Source organism: Ursus maritimus, unplaced genomic scaffold (genome assembly GCF_017311325.1).
Source record: "Ursus maritimus isolate PB19 unplaced genomic scaffold, ASM1731132v1 scaffold_9, whole genome shotgun sequence".
In the NCBI taxonomy this organism is placed as follows: Eukaryota; Metazoa; Chordata; class Mammalia; order Carnivora; family Ursidae; genus Ursus; species Ursus maritimus.
Genome location: NW_024427107.1, coordinates 9,693,761 through 9,700,432, shown reverse-complemented (window position 1 = coordinate 9,700,432; position 6,672 = coordinate 9,693,761). Strand labels below are relative to the sequence as shown.

The window sequence follows — 6,672 nt, the reverse complement described above, 5'->3', positions numbered from 1 at the left end:
TGCATTGGTCCATATAGCTCTCTAAGCACGTAATTTTCTCTAAGGTATCGATTTAAATAGTGAGAAGAATCTGGCTTGTTAGTAAGTGTACTTACTTCTTATTGAACTTCAGATGATGTTAAATTTTAGGTCACTTTCATTGGATGCCTTTACCTCTTCAGCCAACCTCTCCCCACTCACTGTTACTCTCAGATTACTTAACGCCATCCCTCAGAAAAAGACAGAAAACACCTGCACCTGGTGCCTGAAGCGGCCCCCTTATTTTTCTTGGAATAAGACGTGAGCCTTCTTTTATCCCACAGGTAATGTAAATGTCCTCTCTCTTTCCATCACAAAGCATAGAATTCTATCCTGAGTGAAATACTGCCCTGTTCCTATCCTACCAGAAAATGCATGGGAAGGAAAAAGTCTTCCGTGTGATCACTGGAAACTGCTCTCCATTTAGACCTGTTCAGTTGGCTCTTTAGAACAACATGTGATCATGGGAGGTGGAGTGGACAGAATTCATACTAATAAAACAAATTTTTTAAGTTACATCTTCACTAAAACCTAATCTTGGCTTTTTCTTCTGATTGTAATCTCTTTTAATAAAATTTGTAGCTTGCTTTCCGGTGGCTTGAAAACAAGCAAATAAATGTGGGTCCAGAGACAATATAACTGACTTCTCACAATAGTCCTAGAAGGAATTTTTTTTTAAATGATTTTATTTATTGATTTGAGAGAGGGAGCACAAGCTGGGTTGGGAGGGGCAGAGAGAGAGAGAAAGAGAAGCAGACTCCCCGCTGAACAGGGAGTGGGACAGGAGGCGCAATATGGGGGCTTGACACCTGGGGCTCAATCCCAGGACCCCGGGATCAGGACCTGAGCCAAAGGCGGATGCTTAACTGACTGAGCCACCCAGGCACCCCCTAGAAAGATTTTTAAAAACTGTTTTGTCTGGAAGTAGAACTAGAACTAAGCCTTTAATATTATATTTATAAAATGTTTTACAGTTGTATTCAGCACTATCCACTTTTTTTCATATACAACCCTGTAAGTAAGACTGGTTAAAATAATTAGTGTTGCCATTTTGCAGATAATTAAGGAAGCTTGGAAAGGCTGGGTCACTAGTCCCAGGCAGCGAGTGGCAGGTGGTGCTGGGAAGGTAAACCTATATGTTCTGCATCTTAGTCCCTAAACCTTTGCCTGAGCCGGTAGGTAGGTTGTGAGCTACTTTACGTAAAGAATCTCTAGATATTTTAAGCCACTTGGCAGATCTCTAAGGTTTTCTTGAGTCACTTGACAAGAAGAAAAAACAAAGCAAAACAAAACATTTTTCCTCTCCCCTAAATTGGCTCAGTTGGCTGCAGCCCTGACTTGAACTGACAAAAGACAGACTCACAGAAGAAGTTTATTTCAGATGCTGGCGGGGCGGGGCTGGGGGGGGGGTGGCTCACAGAAATAAAATGAAAACCCCAAAGAGGTAGTCAGACCTGGAGATTTATATACCATTTGAACAAAGGGCTATAACTTTCTGGAGAAGTGACAAGGCAAAAGAGGTTTTGAGCTTTAAGGGACAGTAAAGTATGGGAAGGTAAATATATGGGAAAACTGTTGGAAGATACGGGTTATTTTAGTAAAGTTTGTCACGCGATTCCTCTTAGTGCCTCTCTGGGCAGGCAGGAGTCATCCCCAGTGATTAAAAGTCATTCTGATCTTCTTGGTAGGGGAGAGGGGTGGGGATGCCATCACAAAGAAGAATTTATGCACTGCTTTTAAGAAAAAGCGGGAGGGTAAAGAGCTTTTTCTGCAGTTTGCTCTTTCTCAATTATCTTCAGTTAGAAGCAATCTTCAGTCTTCATGTCAGAGTGGCCTCGTGCGCGGGGGCACCTCATCTCCATCACACTCAAGTGCCGGAGTTCGTAATTCTCCACAGCAGGGGATCTTCGGTCGCTTGTCCTAAACTGTAGCACACAAAAGATGGTCCCAAAAGGGCTCGGACTCCTGGGAAAGGTAACCTTGGAAGGGAGGAGAAAGAGCAAAGAAGTAGAGAAAAGAGGACAAGGCAGCATGAAGTTCATCGGCATCAGTGTTGCCACAGTGAGCTCTGGTCCCACCAAATCATCACTGCCCATCTACTCCGAGGTGCCAAGAATGACAAATATTTACAGGAATCCACAAAGTGTGTCCACATATGAATGTACCCTGACCAGCTGATTGAACTGGGGGGGCAATTTTGCCAACATGACTACATCTATTCCCAATGAAAATGGTATAAAAACTCACAAGAAAAGTCACATGTGTTTAATATGATTTAGACAAATTGAGGCAGAGAATTGAACCAATTATGCAGAGGGTTGAAATGAAACCATTCTCCTGCATTTCTACCCCCACCCCACTCATCAAACAGCGACCACCCCCACAACAACTCTCCCCCATCCCACATCCCCCCACCAGAGAAAAGCAATCAAAGTACTTCTGACACCATTATCTTGGCATATAAAGCCATTTGAAAGTCTGAATCCCGTGGTAGGTATAATCTCTAATCCTACATTCTGATTCTGCTAGTTTCTCAAACATTTGTCAGAATTTTAGAGTTAACTGTATTGAGTTATAATAAAAACCACTATGTAAAAAGAAGCCCAACAAATACAATGGCAGCATTACCTCACTGAATGTATTTGCCGTCCTACCTTACTGTTCCAACATGGCTGACTGTGACAGAAAGCTCTTTTTGGTGCATGTCGGATGAATATGCAAAAAAGAAGAAAACCTTTACATATTCACTTCTTTAGGGCTCATATTACCATACGTCTGCTGCCAGTTAGTGTCTGTGAAATAGGAATAAAAGAACATTCAGCTTTTTCACTGCCTCAAATCCCATTTCCTTTTACAGGCTGCTACTTGAACCCTTTCAAGGGCTTCTATCTTTCTGTAGCTCTGAAGCTCCAGGCCATGGGTTGGTGCCAGCTCCTGAGGCCTGAACACAAGGTCCGTGATGACCTGAACATGCCAAATTCTTCTTCTGGTCCTTGTTTCCTTCATGCTATTAAGAAAGTTTACTTGGATCCAGAAACATTCAGTAGGTAATACCTCTCCAGATCCTTAGCCTCAGTGACCTAGGGACCTGGCCCAGGGGGGTGGAGGTGGGCAGAGCATCAATCAGATCCCATGGCTTTAATGTTGGAGTTTGAGACACTTTAGTGGATACCCTTAGGCAATAATAAGAAGGCTGATACCAGGTTGGTAGTACCTATTGAAAATTCCATTGATTGGAAATACATACTGTCATTGTGCTACAAGCTAGCACAGTACTGGGCACCTAGAAAGTGCTCAAAAATACGTAATAAAGACACAAGATCCAAAGAGTAACAGGTTCTGGTTCACACGTTGGTCAAGATCAAGAAACAAATTCACTAGATGTCTTCCAAGTTCTCTTTTCATTTAATGCCACGTGACCAAGTCAATAGTGAAAAACAAAAAGTCAAACTAATGAACTGAACAACTCAGGCCACAAAATCTGTTATTGTGAACTTTCTGAGCTTTGGTGCACAACTTTCAACCTTACATTGTGGACGTGTATATTAAGATACAAAGTGTTTCCAACCTGTGTCTTTTAAATACGCCACATACACACCAACATCTGAATAACCTTTCAGATTATGTTGTATTCTATTATACAGGAACACGTTTATTTAAAATAGCAAAATAGGGTAGTGATTACCCTTCCCTGATATTTCTTATTTACTCTACCTGCAGCTATTATCTGTTCAGAATCTGCTTCTGGAAAAGTAAAAGGCCAAACTAAACAAGAGCCAAGACAAACAGATTTGCCTTCCTCAATATGCTGAACCCGTTCTATTGAGCCGAAGACCCCAACAGAAAGCAGTCCCCTCTGCCGAGATTAACTGGGAAGGACTCAGTCTCCCTGGGGGCAGCGGGAGCGCTTTCATAAAGCCACGTGGAGAAGCAGGGTCTTCACCAAGCTGTTAATGCTGAAAAGCTACTTCTGCCTGAAAGTTAGAAAACAGGCTTTTCAGGGTCTTCACCAAGCTGTTAATGCTGAAAAGCTACTTCTGCCTGAAAGTTAGAAAACAGGCTTTCATTCTCTCCATAAGCAAGACTTGGGCATACCACACGAGAGTTCTGCTCTTGCCTGCTCAATTAATTAGTCTGCTAGGGCACCCTGACACAATACAGACTGGGCGACTTAAACAACAGAAATGTATTTCCTCACAGTTCTGGAGGCTGGAATCCCACAATCAAGGGGTTGGCGGGCTTGGCTTTTCCTGAGGCCTCTCTCCTTGGCTTGCAGATTGCCATCCCCTCCCTGTATCCTCCCATGGTCTTTCTTCCAGGCATGTGCCCCTGGTGTGTCTTCCAAGGAGAAGTCACATTGGATTAGAGGAGCTCCACCCTAATTACCTCATTTTACCTTAATTATTTCCCTAAAGACCTTATTTCCAGATATAGTTGCATTATGTGTTAGGGCTTCAACAGATGAATTTGGCAGGGGAAACCATACAATCCCTAACACCTATCCTAGGACAGAGCTGAGTGAACCTGTAGTAAGCTCCACTGTTGCCTATTTAGCATGTAAATATTTTGATTACACTTTTGAATCTCTACCTTTATGTACTTAGATGCATAAAGGTGGGCAACTGCAATATTATTGATACCAGTATTTGGGAAATATTTTGCATTTTAGAAGGCACTTTTACACATATTGGATAAGTTTGGCAATTAGCATTATTTTTACACAATAAATAAGGAAACAGATTCAGTGAGATTAAAATGTTTGGTCCAATTCTCATTACTTACCTTACTGACCCTTCTATATTTGAGAAATTTCTGGTTGCTGTGATGACTTCCCATTGTATGATCTAGAACAGCACCAGACCTTTTTTCTTTTTCATCATCTAACTCAGCAAGTTGGAAACACCTTACAAGCTGCTACAGTGTAGATGTGACGTTAATCTTGCAGTGCCGAGTGAAGAATGAGATCTGAAAAGGGGGGGTTGGCTCTTGATGCATCACTTAGGACCCTGAACTCAGGTGTGGGAACTGAGAGAATGAAATCCAGATGGCAAAGTAAAAGGCAAAGCAACATTTCACGGATCCACGTTTACAATCTTCGCAATGCAAGGGGCCACGTGACTACAGCATGCCAGGAGAGTCTAAGACAATACTAGCCCAGAAATAAAAGGTCCAATGGTACTTCATCGTTGGCAGGAGAGAAAACACACAGAGAGAACAATGTGACCCTGAGAAAGTTGTCTATCTTCTTGAACCTCAACCCCGTGAAAGGGGCTTTTCAGCTTTGCACAAATCCCAGTACCAGCCTGAGAACCGAGCTGTGCACAAGTGCACACAGGGTCTTGATGGCCACCAGCCATTCTCTCTTCTTTCTGCTCCTTAGATAAGTGTTCCAGACATCTGTCTGAAGGAAATAAATCACGTTGAATTAATTCTGCATTCTTCCAACCAAAGCCAGTGTAAATACTTGTTTATTTTCCTCTGAGTCCAAAAAACTTCTACCATACTACCATTAGCACATGGCTTGCTGGTCTATAGGCACAGATACACAGGAAGTGATGTTCTCATTTTACTTATGAACACAGAGATGAAGGAATGGAAATGTTAAACAACTTAAGGGGGGGTGCTGTACACCGAAGCCAAGAGTATGGGCCCTAGAATCAAACTATCTGGGTTCTACCCCCTGCTAGCTATGCATCAGCGGCATAATTACCTGTGTAACGTGGGCTCCTGTTTCCTTGTCTTTAAAACAGGGATAATCGGGGCACCTGGGTGGCTCAGTCAGTTAAGCATCTGTTTCTGCTCAGGTCATGATCCCAGTGTCCTGGGATTGAGTCCCGCATTGGGCTTCCTGCTCAGCAGGGAGAGTGCTTCTCCCTCTCCCTCTGTGTGCATTCTCTCTCTCTCTCTCTCTTTCTCTGCCCCCCCAAATAAATAAATAAATCTTAAAAAAAAATAGGGAAAATAATGTCAGCAGTTAAAAGAATTGTTACCAGGATTAGAGAAGAAGATATATGGATGGTGCCCAGCACATACTGCCCTTGCGCTCAAATGGCTAAGAGAAAGCAGAGCTGGCATCGGAGCCTGTCCCGAGTTTTCTGAGATGAACCCTGGGTTATAGCGTTGCTTGCCTACGAGGGGTTGCAAATAACTAGGGAATTTTGTCCTTACCCAAGATCACCCCTGGGTGGTTCTTCCTTTTCATTGAGTGTTAGAACAGAGAGTGGAGGGGCGCCTGGGTGGCTCAGTCGTTAAGCATCTGCCTTCAGCTCATGGCGTGATCCCAGGGTCCTGGGATGGAGCCCTGCATTGGGCTCCCTGCTCTGCTGGGAGCCTGCTTCTTCCCCTCCCACTGTCCCTGCTTGTGTTCCCTCTCTCACTGGCTGTCTCTCTCTCTGTCAAATAAATAAATAAAATCTTAAAAAAAAACAAAAACAGAGAGTGTAGGGAGGAAGTGGTCAGATTTCCCAGGAGAGTCATAGACACGGATCAACTTTGTCCCAGGTCTCTGTGTTCCATCCATGTGGCGAAATCTCTGTCCTCCCTACAAGCTTGCTGCCAGATGAACACCCCTGCTCCGCAGCTGCCTCCAACAGCCACCACACTGCCCCCTCCAAGCCCCCTCATTAGAAATGCACCCTGTTTAGAGGTTCATGT

General features: G+C 43.5%; 1 long non-coding RNA gene across 1 annotated transcript; it reads right to left on the bottom strand.

Annotated features, from left to right (window-relative positions):
- Positions 1-729: 729 nt before the first annotated feature.
- Positions 730-6,311, bottom strand: LOC103677448. Its single transcript, XR_572403.2, has 4 exons — positions 6,187-6,311; positions 4,801-5,419; positions 2,673-2,810; positions 730-1,997 (listed from the first exon to the last, which is right to left on the bottom strand). It is a non-coding gene; the product is annotated as an uncharacterized LOC103677448 (long non-coding RNA).
- Positions 6,312-6,672: the final 361 nt, after the last annotated feature.